The sequence below is a fragment of the Coregonus clupeaformis genome, unplaced genomic scaffold, assembly GCF_020615455.1.
Source record: "Coregonus clupeaformis isolate EN_2021a unplaced genomic scaffold, ASM2061545v1 scaf3670, whole genome shotgun sequence".
Lineage (NCBI taxonomy): Eukaryota > Metazoa > Chordata > Actinopteri > Salmoniformes > Salmonidae > Coregonus > Coregonus clupeaformis.
This window is the reverse complement of record NW_025537124.1, coordinates 1-13,452: the sequence shown is the minus strand read 5'-3', so window position 1 is coordinate 13,452 and position 13,452 is coordinate 1. Positions and strand designations below refer to the sequence as shown.

The following is a 13,452-nucleotide window of genomic DNA, read 5'->3' as shown; positions in this document are numbered from 1 at the left end:
AATTTCGGTTTAATGTCTGGATTCCGTGATTCGGTCCATAGCGCCTATTTTATAGGGCCCTAGTCAATGAACTTGTCATAAATCAACATAGGATATGCCCTCTTCCCCCCCAACAAGACTCAAATATATATATATATATATTGGAAATGTAAGCAGGGGTTGAGCTTCTTCAGTTTGTGTCACAAAGTGGATACGTTTCTGTGTCCCTTTCAGAGTGAGTGACACATTGACTTTATATAGTGTACCAAGAGTTGTTCCCTCGCTTACGGCCATACCAGCCTGAATACGCCCGATCTCGTCCGATCTCGGAAGCTAAGCAGGGTCGGGCCTGGTTAGTACTTGGATGGGAGACCGCCTGGGAATACCAGGTGCTGTAAGCTTTTTGTCCCAGTAGAGCGTGCTCTTGTGTCATGGAGCAACTGCTTTTTATTTATCACCCTAATAATATCATGGATTGTTATTGGACTAAATGCAGTTTGTGTGCTGCCCTGCCCTGATCAAATCAAATCAAATAATGGACAGTGCGTTTCCCTCAAAATATAGGCAGTACATGCAGCCTTTGTTTTTAGTCTAGGAGACAGTCAATGTCTGTAGTCCATTAGGGCACTATACAATCCCTTCAATGTTTTGCCTGATTCCGTTAATTCCCAAGTTCCCTTTTCTCCGTTTAGATTTCCCCGTTGACCGTTTGTCCCTGTTTTGGCAGGTTTTCGCTCTCAAAAGTACACCTTTTTAATAGCAAAACAGCACAATTGGATGTTCTATGTCCACAACAATGTTTAAACCCTATCAGGTGACCATTTGTGAGGTCTGGGAAAAATGTAAGACATTTAGATGTTGGGGTGTAGTTACCCTTAAATGCAAGCATGCACCAGGAAGAGACCTTTGTTTGGTTAAGCGGTGTTGCTGTAGAACAAATGGCAACTGGAGTGATGCAAATGATCACGGTATAATTCTGCCATGCAGGCATAGGCTACTTTGTAGTTAACATTTACTTGCGAAGGTTTTGGGGAAAGCCATTCCTTCCCTACCAGAAGAAGGTTATCATTAGCATCATCGCTAACGGCTACACAAAGTGTAGACATACGCGCGCACTCCGCACACATGCACACAGACAGGGGCATTCCTGTGCCGTTTCAGAAAGTTCATGGAAATACGAATCACTGATGCATTTTGTTCATGTCTTATGATTGACTTGGGCAAATGAATGCGTTTTCTAACAAGTTGAATAGATTTAGTTGATTTCTTACTAAGTTCAATAAATGTTTGAATATTGTTGAATTTCGGTTTAATGTCTGGATTCCGTGATTCGGTCCATAGCGCCTATTTTATAGGGCCCTAGTCAATGAACTTGTCATAAATCAACATAGGATATGCCCTCTTCCCCCCCCCAACAAGACTCAAATATATATATATATATATATTGGAAATGTAAGCAGGGGTTGAGCTTCTTCAGTTTGTGTCACAAAGTGGATACGTTTCTGTGTCCCTTTCAGAGTGAGTGACACATTGACTTTATATAGTGTACCAAGAGTTGTTCCCTCGCTTACGGCCATACCAGCCTTTATACGCCCGATCTCGTCCGATCTCGGAAGCTAAGCAGGGTCGGGCCTGGTTAGTACTTGGATGGGAGACCGCCTGGGAATACCAGGTGCTGTAAGCTTTTTGTCCCAGTAGAGCGTGCTCTTGTGTCATGGAGCAACTGCTTTTTATTTATCACCCTAATAATATCATGGATTGTTATTGGACTAAATGCAGTTTGTGTGCTGCCCTGCCCTGATCAAATCAAATCAAATAATGGACAGTGCGTTTCCCTCAAAATATAGGCAGTACATGCAGCCTTTGTTTTTAGTCTAGGAGACAGTCAATGTCTGTAGTCCATTAGGGCACTATACAATCCCTTCAATGTTTTGCCTGATTCCGTTAATTCCCAAGTTCCCTTTTCTCCGTTTAGATTTCCCCGTTGACCGTTTGTCCCTGTTTTGGCAGGTTTTCGCTCTCAAAAGTACACCTTTTTAATAGCAAAACAGCACAATTGGATGTTCTATGTCCACAACAATGTTTAAACCCTATCAGGTGACCATTTGTGAGGTCTGGGAAAAATGTAAGACATTTAGATGTTGGGGTGTAGTTACCCTTAAATGCAAGCATGCACCAGGAAGAGACCTTTGTTTGGTTAAGCGGTGTTGCTGTAGAACAAATGGCAACTGGAGTGATGCAAATGATCACGGTATAATTCTGCCATGCAGGCATAGGCTACTTTGTAGTTAACATTTACTTGCGAAGGTTTTGGGAAAGCCATTCCTTCCCTACCAGAAGAAGGTTATCATTAGCATCATCGCTAACGGCTACACAAAGTGTAGACATACGCGCGCACCGCACACATGCACACAGACAGGGGCATTCCTGTGCCGTTTCAGAAAGTTCATGGAAATACGAATCACTGATGCATTTTGTTCATGTCTTATGATTGACTTGGGCAAATGAATGCGTTTTCTAACAAGTTGAATAGATTTAGTTGATTTCTTACTAAGTTCAATAAATGTTTGAATATTGTTGAATTTCGGTTTAATGTCTGGATTCCGTGATTCGGTCCGTAGCGCCTATTTTATAGGGCCCTAGTCAATGAACTTGTCATAAATCAACATAGGATATGCCCTCTTCCCCCCCCAACAAGACTCAAATATATATATATATATATTGGAAATGTAAGCAGGGGTTGAGCTTCTTCAGTTTGTGTCACAAAGTGGATACATTTCTGTGTCCCTTTCAGAGTGAGTGACACATTGACTTTATATAGTGTACCAAGAGTTGTTCCCTCGCTTACGGCCATACCAGCCTGAATACGCCCGATCTCGTCCGATCTCGGAAGCTAAGCAGGGTCGGGCCTGGTTAGTACTTGGATGGGAGACCGCCTGGGAATACCAGGTGCTGTAAGCTTTTTGTCCCAGTAGAGCGTGCTCTTGTGTCATGGAGCAACTGCTTTTTATTTATCACCCTAATAATATCATGGATTGTTATTGGACTAAATGCAGTTTGTATGCTGCCCGGCCCTGATCAAATCAAATCAAATAATGGACAGTGCGTTTCCCTCAAAATATAGGCAGTACATGCAGCCTTTGTTTTTAGTCTAGGAGACAGTCAATGTCTGTAGTCCATTAGGGCACTATACAATCCCTTCAATGTTTTGCCTGATTCCGTTAATTCCCAAGTTCCCTTTTCTCCGTTTAGATTTCCCCGTTGACCGTTTGTCCCTGTTTTGGCAGGTTTTCGCTCTCAAAAGTACACCTTTTTAATAGCAAAACAGCACAATTGGATGTTCTATGTCCACAACAATGTTTAAACCCTATCAGGTGACCATTTGTGAGGTCTGGGAAAAATGTAAGACATTTAGATGTTGGGGTGTAGTTACCCTTAAATGCAAGCATGCACCAGGAAGAGACCTTTGTTTGGTTAAGCGGTGTTGCTGTAGAACAAATGGCAACTGGAGTGATGCAAATGATCACGGTATAATTCTGCCAGGCAGGCATAGGCTACTTTGTAGTTAACATTTACTTGCAAAGGTTTTGGGGAAAGCCATTCCTTCCCTACCAGAAGAAGGTTATCATTAGCATCATCGCTAACGGCTACACAAAGTGTAGACATACGCGCGCACCGCACACATGCACACAGACAGGGGCATTCCTGTGCCGTTTCAGAAAGTTCATGGAAATACGAATCACTGATGCATTTTGTTCATGTCTTATGATTGACTTGGGCAAATGAATGCGTTTTCTAACAAGTTGAATAGATTTAGTTGATTTCTTACTAAGTTCAATAAATGTTTGAATATTGTTGAATTTCAGTTTAATGTCTGGATTCCGTGATTCGGTCCGCAACGCCTATTTTATAGGGCCCTAGTCAATGAACTTGTCATAAATCAACATAGGATATGCCCTCTTCCCCCACCCCCAACAAGACTCAAATATATATATATATATGGAAATGTAAGCAGGGGTTGAGCTTCTTCAGTTTGTGTCACAAAATGGATACGTTTCTGTGTCCCTTTCAGAGTGAGTGACACATTGACTTTATATAGTGTACCAAGAGTTGTTCCCTCGCTTACGGCCATACCAGCCTGCCCTGCCCCGGCGCGCAGCTTCACGCCTGGGAACTTAAGTTTTTGTCCCCGTGTTTGTGTCATGGAGCAACTGCTTTTCGATGTAACGTCTAGGGTGGATGGACATGAGACCCGTAACATAAATTATGCAAATTATAAGTGTGACCTGGAACAGTGAGAACAAAAATGACACAACAACCGTGAACTACCGTCAAACATAAATGGTTTATTACTAAACACACGGTAAAGGTTTGGGAAAAAGGGCTGAGCAGGACCCAAGAAATGAAACAATAGTGTAAAACCCCTAAACTGATCTAGCCTGCCTGAAGAACCGCTAGGCTACTGCTAGTCATACAAAAATACAGTGGGTGGTCCGCTCAGGTCTAACTGGTGTTTATAGACAGATTTCTTCCTACGGGTAATGTACGCCCAAGGGCAACTAGCTTAAACTCCCCTTTTCCCAGAAACACACAAAGCTACCAAACAGGGTAATCAGCAACAAAGTAAGTACACAATACACAGGACACCACAGTATCCACACTCACATAAAGAAATGGCTTCTAACAAAGTTACCAATAGGGTAACCAACAACTTAGTGAGTACACAACACACAGGACACCACCGTGTCCATACTCACATATGGAAAAAGTCTCTCTCTTTCTCAACAAACACAAGACTGGTTTTTATACAATGGGCTGTGTGATTGAACAAACGAGTAACAGGTGGTGCAATTTCCAGGAATGTTCACTGATTGGTCCAATCAGCAGACACCTCAACGACCACCAATCAGGAACATACAGGACACCTGTGATTAGGGCAGAAGGAGAGAAACACACAAAAACACAGGATACCTGTATCCGTAACACTCCCACCCTTAAAAGAGCAAACCAAAATGGTTTGCGACACACGTACTATCACAACACCCAAAATTCTATAATCATCCTGCCGGGATAACAAAAAAAACCTAGATCATCAAACACGAGACAAAGCATCTGCCATCACATTATCTAACCCCTTTTTGTGGCGGATCTCCAAATTATAATTTTGCACGACAAGTGCCCAACGCATAAGGCGTTGGTTCTGGTTGTACATCCGGTGGAGAAAAACTAAGGGGGTTATGGTCAGTATACACTACCACTGGTAATGCACTGGAACCAACATAAACTTCAAAGTACTGCAGAGCTAACAACAAAGCTAGAGCTTCTTGTTCAATGGTGGAATAGTTTGTCTGACATTTGTTAAATTTCCGTGAAAAATAACAGACAGGATGGTCCACTCCACTCTGGTCTTGCTGCAGTAGAACAGCACCAGCACCTCTGGCACTTGCATCTACCTCCAGTTTAAACGGCCGCTCAAAATCTGGCGCAGCAAGAACAGGAGTACTACACAAGAGTGCTTTAGCAGTGTTGAAAGCAGCACAACAATCTTCAGACCATACAAATTTTCTCGCCGGACTGAGCAAATCCGTTAATGGAGCAACTACCGCAGAGAAATTTTTTACAGAAACTACGGTAGTAGCCAACCATCCCTAAAAAACGGCGTAGCTCTCTTCTGGTGGTAGGTGCGGGAAATGCGTTTATAGCTGAGACCTTGGCATCTACAGGGCGCACCTGACCATGGCCGACCTGTTTACCAAGATAAGTAACAGTAGCCTTCCCAAACTCGCACTTTGCTAAGTTCAGGGTTAGAGAAGCGGTTGCTAGACGTTCACACACTACCCTTAGAGTGTTAACATGATCAGACCACTCAGTTGAATAAATGACCAGATCATCAAGGTAAGCACTACAATTAGGAACTCCAGCCAATACTGTGTTAACCAGGCGTTGGAAAGTGGCTGGTGCGTTCCGCATCCCAAATGCCATGACAGCATATTGTAGGAAGTGATCTGGGGTCACAAATGCAGAGATGTCGGAGGCACGTGGGGTTAACGGCACCTGCCAGTAACCTTTTAGAAGATCTAATTTGGTTACATAGGTAGCAGCACCAACAGTATCAATACAGTCATCCAGTCTGGGTAACGGGAACGAGTCGGGCACTGTGACAGCATTGACTTTCCGATAGTCCGTACATAATCTGGATGTCCCATCAGGTTTAGGAACCAGAATGCACGGAGAACTCCAAGGACTTGAACTAGGCATAGCCAGGTTATTCTCCAGCAAATAACCGACCTCACCCCTCATTATCTTTCTCTTAGCGACGTTGACACGATAAGGATGTTGCTTGATAGGTGCAGCGTTTCCAACATTAATGTCATGTTCTAACACATTTGTACATGTAGGAACATCATTAAAAAGACATGGAAAGCTGTGTAATAGTCTCACAATATCATCTGACTGTCTGTCCGTTAAATGAATCAGGCTTGACGGGAGAGACAGCAGCATCTCTGAATTGGGCAATCTAGCACACTGCTGCTGAGTATTGCGCAACTCCAAACCATCTCCGTCCACATCATTAACATGACCTCCCACTACAGCCGTAGCAGCAACAGAGACAGCCGACTCGGCCAGTTTCTCTGGACTGTCTACCTGAGTAACGGGTCTGTTGTGGTATGTCTTCAACATGTTAACGTGGCACACACGAGATTGGCGTTTTCTATCAGGAGTCTGTATCACATAGTCAGTTTCAGTTAGTTTCTTTTCAATGACATAAGGACCAGCGAAACGTGCTGACAATGACGCTCCTGGCACAGGCAACAACACAAGAACTTCGGTCACCTGGCTGCAGTGAACGAGGAAACAGCCTGTGTGTCATAGTGTCGTTTCATCCGTTTCTGTGAGGAAGACAGCGCTTCCTTTGCTAGAGCACAGGCAGCATGTAGGCGCTCACGAAAGCGACTAACGTAGTCCAACACATTTTCTTTCACACACAACTCTTGTGACAAAAACTGATCCTTAAGGACTTTCATAGGTCCTCTCATGGTGTGTCCAAACACCAGTTCAGCTGGGCTGAACCCTAGGGATTCCTGTACTGTCTCACGGACAGCAAACAACACTAGAGGAACTCCCTCATCCCAATCTTTCTCAGATTCCAAACAATATTTACGGAGCATAGACTTCAGGGTCTGATGCCAACGTTCAAGCGCACCCTGAGACTCTGGGTGATATGCGCTTGACACACGGTGTGTAACTGACAAGGATTTTAACACTTGTTTGAAAAGTTTAGAAAGGAAATTCGTACCCTGATCAGTTTGTATCACCTTAGGTAATCCAAAAGTTGAGAAGAATTTGATCAACGCTTTACTCACCACCGGAGCAGTAATCCTTCGCAGAGGAATGGCCTCTGGGTACCTGGTGGCCACACACATAATTGTCAACATAAACTGGTTACCAGATTTTGTTTTTGGTAATGGTCCAACACAATCAACCATCACATGTTCGAATGGTTCACCTATGGCCGGTATGGGACAAAGAGGCGCGGGGAAATAACCTGGTTCGGTTTCCCAACTACTTGACAGGTGTGGCAAGTCCGACAGAACTGAGCCACATCTTGTTTTAAACCAGGCCAAAAGAAATGTCGCAAAACACGATCATAAGTCTTGGTGACTCCCAGATGTCCGGACCACTGGTGATCATGAGCGAGGGATAAAACATTTTGTCGAAAGGCTGTAGGAATCACTATTTGGTAAACAGCATTCCAATCTCCGCCAGCGTCAACATGGGATGTCCATTTACGCATGAGGAGATTACCATCAATGAAGTATGCCATGTTTTTTCTTCTTTAGCTCGTCTTTTGAGACAACACTAGAAAAACATTTAGCCAGGCTAATGTCAACCTGTTGGTTAGCGATCAGCTGCTCACGAGTAACTGGTAACTGGATTGCCTCAGCAACAAGTTCCACATCCTTCTTCCTTTCTCTGGGCTGTTGGTCAGACTGCACCAGCTTACCAGAGGTAGCACCCGAACTATCCTCTGGGTCACACTCTCTGAATAGAATCGTGTCTGACAAATCTACCACTTCACCCACTTGTCGTGCTTGAGCACGTGTGACAGCACAAGCGGGAACACATCTGGATAACCCTGTGCCAGCTCCTCGGAGAGAGACTGGTCACTTTTATCCAATACCTCCAATATGGGTATTACCTTTCCTCCGGCAATATCGTTGCCCATTATAAAGGTCACCCCTTTTACTGGCAACATCGGACGTACGCCAACTCTGAACAATCCACTGACTAACTCAGAGTGTACGTTCACAAAGTGCAATGGCACTGGGACGAAACCCATTTCAATTCCTTGTACTAACACACTGGAACCACAATATGTATTATTAGACAAGGGCAACACATCAGCTAGTATGAACGACTGCGCCGCACCAGTATCTCTGAGGATTCTAACTGGACGCTGAGACGCTTCATCATCTGATATAGAAACAAACCCCTCAAAAATGAACGGTTCATAACTGTGATCTGGGACAGGGACTTTCAAACCACATTCACTATGAGGCTTCTGTCTTGATTCCGGCCCTACAACCGTCTGAATCAGCCCAACACCCATTGGCGGCCTGGCGTGCTGAGGCATCCCCGGTTTGCGTTTTAGCAGAAAGCAATCATTAACTATATGTCCCACCTTATGACAATAGAAACAGTGACGCACATCTTTTGGGCGTGCTGGATGTACTGCTGGTCGACTAGGATTAAAAGTTAGCAACTCCGCAGCCCGGCTCTCCGTCACGAGCCGAAAACACGCTCTTATGCGTCAACACAAACTTCGTCTGCCAATACAGACGCTTCCGACAGTGAGGATACTTTCTGTTCGTTCAGATAAACTACAATGCGTTCCGGTAAACAATTTTTAAACTCTTCTAACAAGATTAACTCCCGTGAGAGTTAAAATCAGTTACCTTACTAGCACTGTGCCATTTGTCAAACAGATTTCCTTTGTCTCTAGCAAACTCCACATAAGTCTGAGTAGGAGACTTTTTATGAGACCTAAATCTCTGTCGATATGCCTCAGGAACAAGCTCATAGGCACGAAGAACAGTAGCTTTGACCACCTCATAATTCAAACTGTCTTCAAGAGGTAGCGCTGCCAGAACCTCTTGGGCTTTACCTGTTAGCTTACACTGAAGTAATAGGCACCATACCTCGTCGGGCCATTTCAATGCTACCGCTATACGCTCAAACACACTGAAATAGGAATCAACCTCTGACTCCCTAAACACAGGTACCAAGGTGATCTGTCTACTAATATCAAATGTAGCAGACGACACCGCTGGTGAGGCTGGCTCACTAGCAGGCATAGTATGAGCAGAGACTAACCTCGCTGTTTCTGCCTCTAGTTCCATTTTACGCATCTCCAGTTCCATCTTACGCGTCTCCAGTTCTTGATCAAGCCTACGCGTCTCCAGTTCCATCTTACGCGTCTCCTGTTCTGCCTCTAGCTTACGCGTCTCCTGTTCTGCCTCTAGCTTACGCGTCTCCTGTTCTATCTTACGCGTCTCCTGTTCTGCCTCTAGTTCCATTTCGCATCTCCAGCTTGTCTTGCCTGATGTGTGCCCGCTCTTCCGCCTCCATTTGGAGCCGCGTCGAGCGGACATCGATCCTGGCATCACTGTCAGTCAGTGGGGAGAGTGGGTCATAACGGGCAATGTGGCTGGAGCCTTAGCCTCGTCCTCAGACACTGATGGGCTTACAGAAACAGCAACCACATCCCCTACAGGAGCAGCAGACTCAGGCGGCGGTAACACAAGCACTCGCTCGTTTAACAATATCGCTAACACTACTTCCCTAACTTCTGCTTTCACTAAACCCCTCGGTATGGGTACAGAAAAGTGGTCAGCCAAAGCCTGTAGATCCACTCTCACGGCAATTCTCAAAAACCCCCCACGTAGGGTTTTCCAAAAATGCCTCCACTCAAAAGTAGCCATTCTACTAGCAACACGAGCCGTCGACTACTGAACACACAAAAAAAAACAGGTAGTTACAGCTGCCAAGCTCAACACTGAACCAGACACTGACTAATTTACATGAGTATCATGGGATAGATAGGATCCCGGACCGAACCCCCACTTTATGTTACGAACCCCGTGGCTCTAAACGTCTAGGGTGGATGGACATGAGACCCGTAACATAAATTATGCAAATTATAAGTGTGACCTGGAACAGTGAGAACAAAAATGACACAACAACCGTGAACTACCGTCAAACATAAATGGTTTATTACTAAACACACGGTAAAGGTTTGGGAAAAAGGGCTGAGCAGGACCCAAGAAATGAAACAATAGTGTAAAACCCCTAAACTGATCTAGCCTGCCTGAAGAACCGCTAGGCTACTGCTAGTCATACAAAAATACAGTGGGTGGTCCGCTCAGGTCTAACTGGTGTTTATAGACAGATTTCTTCCCTCACGGGTAATGTACGCCCAAGGGCAACTAGCTTAAACTCCTTTTCCCAGAAACACACAAAGCTACCAAACAGGGTAATCAGCAACAAAGTAAGTACACAATACACAGGACACCACAGTATCCACACTCACATAAAGAAATGGCTTCTAACAAAGTTACCAATAGGGTAACCAACAACTTAGTGAGTACACAACACACAGGACACCACCGTGTCCATACTCACATATGGAAAAAGTCTCTCTCTTTCTCAACAAACACAAGACTGGTTTTTATACAATGGGCTGTGTGATTGAACAAACGAGTAACAGGTGGTGCAATTTCCAGGAATGTTCACTGATTGGTCCAATCAGCAGACACCTCAACGACCACCAATCAGGAACATACAGGACACCTGTGATTAGGGCAGAAGGAGAGAAACACACAAAAACACAGGATACCTGTATCCGTAACAATCACCCTAATAATATCATGGATTGTTATTGGACTAAATGCAGTTTGTGTGCTGCCCTGCCCTGATCAAATCAAATCAAATAATGGACAGTGCGTTTCCCTCAAAATATAGGCAGTACATGCAGCCTTTGTTTTTAGTCTAGGAGACAGTCAATGTCTGTAGTCCATTAGGGCACTATACAATCCCTTCAATGTTTTGCCTGATTCCGTTAATTCCCAAGTTCCCTTTTCTCCGTTTAGATTTCCCCGTTGACCGTTTGTCCCTGTTTTGGCAGGTTTTCGCTCTCAAAAGTACACCTTTTTAATAGCAAAACAGCACAATTGGATGTTCTATGTCCACAACAATGTTTAAACCCTATCAGGTGACCATTTGTGAGGTCTGGGAAAATGTAAGACATTTAGATGTTGGGGTGTAGTTACCCTTAAATGCAAGCATGCACCAGGAAGAGACCTTTGTTTGGTTAAGCGGTGTTGCTGTAGAACAAATGGCAACTGGAGTGATGCAAATGATCACGGTATAATTCTGCCATGCAGGCATAGGCTACTTTGTAGTTAACATTTACTTGCGAAGGTTTTGGGGAAAGCCATTCCTTCCCTACCAGAAGAAGGTTATCATTAGCATCATCGCTAACGGCTACACAAAGTGTAGACATACGCGCGCACCGCACACATGCACACAGACAGGGGCATTCCTGTGCCGTTTCAGAAAGTTCATGGAAATACGAATCACTGATGCATTTTATTCATGTCTTATGATTGACTTGGGCAAATGAATGCGTTTTCTAACAAGTTGAATAGATTTAGTTGATTTCTTACTAAGTTCAATAAATGTTTGAATATTGTTGAATTTCGGTTTAATGTCTGGATTCCGTGATTCGGTCCGCAACGCCTATTTTATAGGGCCCTAGTCAATGAACTTGTCATAAATCAACATAGGATATGCCCTCTTCCCCCCAACAAGACTCAAATATATATATATATATATTGGAAATGTAAGCAGGGGTTGAGCTTCTTCAGTTTGTGTCACAAAGTGGATACGTTTCTGTGTCCCTTTCAGAGTGAGTGACACATTGACTTTATATAGTGTACCAAGAGTTGTTCCCTCGCTTACGGCCATACCAGCCTGAATACGTCCGATCTCGTCTGATCTCGGAAGCTAAGCAGGGTCGGGCCTGGTTAGTACTTGGATGGGAGACCGCCTGGGAATACCAGGTGCTGTAAGCTTTTTGTCCCAGTAGAGCGTGCTCTTGTGTCATGGAGCAACTGCTTTTTATTTATCACCCTAATAATATCATGGATTGTTATTGGACTAAATGCAGTTTGTGTGCTGCCCTGCCCTGATCAAATCAAATCAAATAATGGACAGTGCGTTTCCCTCAAAATATAGGCAGTACATGCAGCCTTTGTTTTTAGTCTAGGAGACAGTCAATGTCTGTAGTCCATTAGGGCACTATACAATCCCTTCAATGTTTTGCCTGATTCCGTTAATTCCCAAGTTCCCTTTTCTCCGTTTAGATTTCCCCGTTGACCGTTTGTCCCTGTTTTGGCAGGTTTTCGCTCTCAAAAGTACACCTTTTTAATAGCAAAACAGCACAATTGGATGTTCTATGTCCACAACAATGTTTAAACCCTATCAGGTGACCATTTGTGAGGTCTGGGAAAAATGTAAGACATTTAGATGTTGGGGTGTAGTTACCCTTAAATGCAAGCATGCACCAGGAAGAGACCTTTGTTTGGTTAAGCGGTGTTGCTGTAGAACAAATGGCAACTGGAGTGATGCAAATGATCACGGTATAATTCTGCCAGGCAGGCATAGGCTACTTTGTAGTTAACATTTACTTGCGAAGGTTTTGGGGAAAGCCATTCCTTCCCTACCAGAAGAAGGTTATCATTAGCATCATCGCTAACGGCTACACAAAGTGTAGACATACGCGCAGCACCGCACACATGCACACAGACAGGGGCATTCCTGTGCCGTTTCAGAAAGTTCATGGAAATACGAATCACTGATGCATTTTGTTCATGTCTTATGATTGACTTGGGCAAATGAATGCGTTTTCTAACAAGTTGAATAGATTTAGTTGATTTCTTACTAAGTTCAATAAATGTTTGAATATTGTTGAATTTCGGTTTAATGTCTGGATTCCGTGATTCGGTCCGCAACGCCTATTTTATAGGGCCCTAGTCAATGAACTTGTCATAAATCAACATAGGATATGCCCTCTTCCCCCCCCCCAACAAGACTCAAATATATATATATATATATTGGAAATGTAAGCAGGGGTTAAGCTTCTTCAGCTTGTGTCACAAAGTGGATACGTTTCTGTGTCCCTTTCAGCGTGAGTGACACATTGACTTTATATAGTGTACCAAGAGTTGTTCCCTCGCTTACGGTCATACCAGCCTGAATACGCCAGATCTCGTCCGATCTCGGAAGCTAAGCAGGGTCGGGCCTGGTTAGTACTTGGATGGGAGACCGCCTGGGAATACCAGGTGCTGTAAGCTTTTTGTCCCAGTAGAGCGTGCTCTTGTGTCATGGAGCAACTGCTTTTTTTTTATCACC

At 44.1% G+C, this 13,452-nt stretch overlaps 5 non-coding genes across 5 annotated transcripts; all 5 read left to right on the top strand.

The window, feature by feature from the left end:
* Positions 1-261: 261 nt before the first annotated feature.
* On the top strand, positions 262-380 carry LOC123490331. Its single transcript, XR_006660905.1, has one exon. It is a non-coding gene; the product is annotated as a 5S ribosomal RNA (ribosomal RNA).
* Positions 381-1,544: 1,164 nt separating this feature from the next.
* On the top strand, positions 1,545-1,663 carry LOC123490324. The gene has a single exon (XR_006660899.1). It is a non-coding gene; the product is annotated as a 5S ribosomal RNA (ribosomal RNA).
* Positions 1,664-2,821: 1,158 nt separating this feature from the next.
* Positions 2,822-2,940, top strand: LOC123490320. Its single transcript, XR_006660895.1, has one exon. It is a non-coding gene; the product is annotated as a 5S ribosomal RNA (ribosomal RNA).
* Positions 2,941-11,994: 9,054 nt separating this feature from the next.
* LOC123490325 lies at positions 11,995-12,113 on the top strand. Its single transcript, XR_006660900.1, has one exon. It is a non-coding gene; the product is annotated as a 5S ribosomal RNA (ribosomal RNA).
* A 1,162-nt stretch (positions 12,114-13,275) lies between these two features.
* LOC123490326 lies at positions 13,276-13,394 on the top strand. Its single transcript, XR_006660901.1, has one exon. It is a non-coding gene; the product is annotated as a 5S ribosomal RNA (ribosomal RNA).
* The last annotated feature ends 58 nt before the right edge of the window (positions 13,395-13,452 follow it).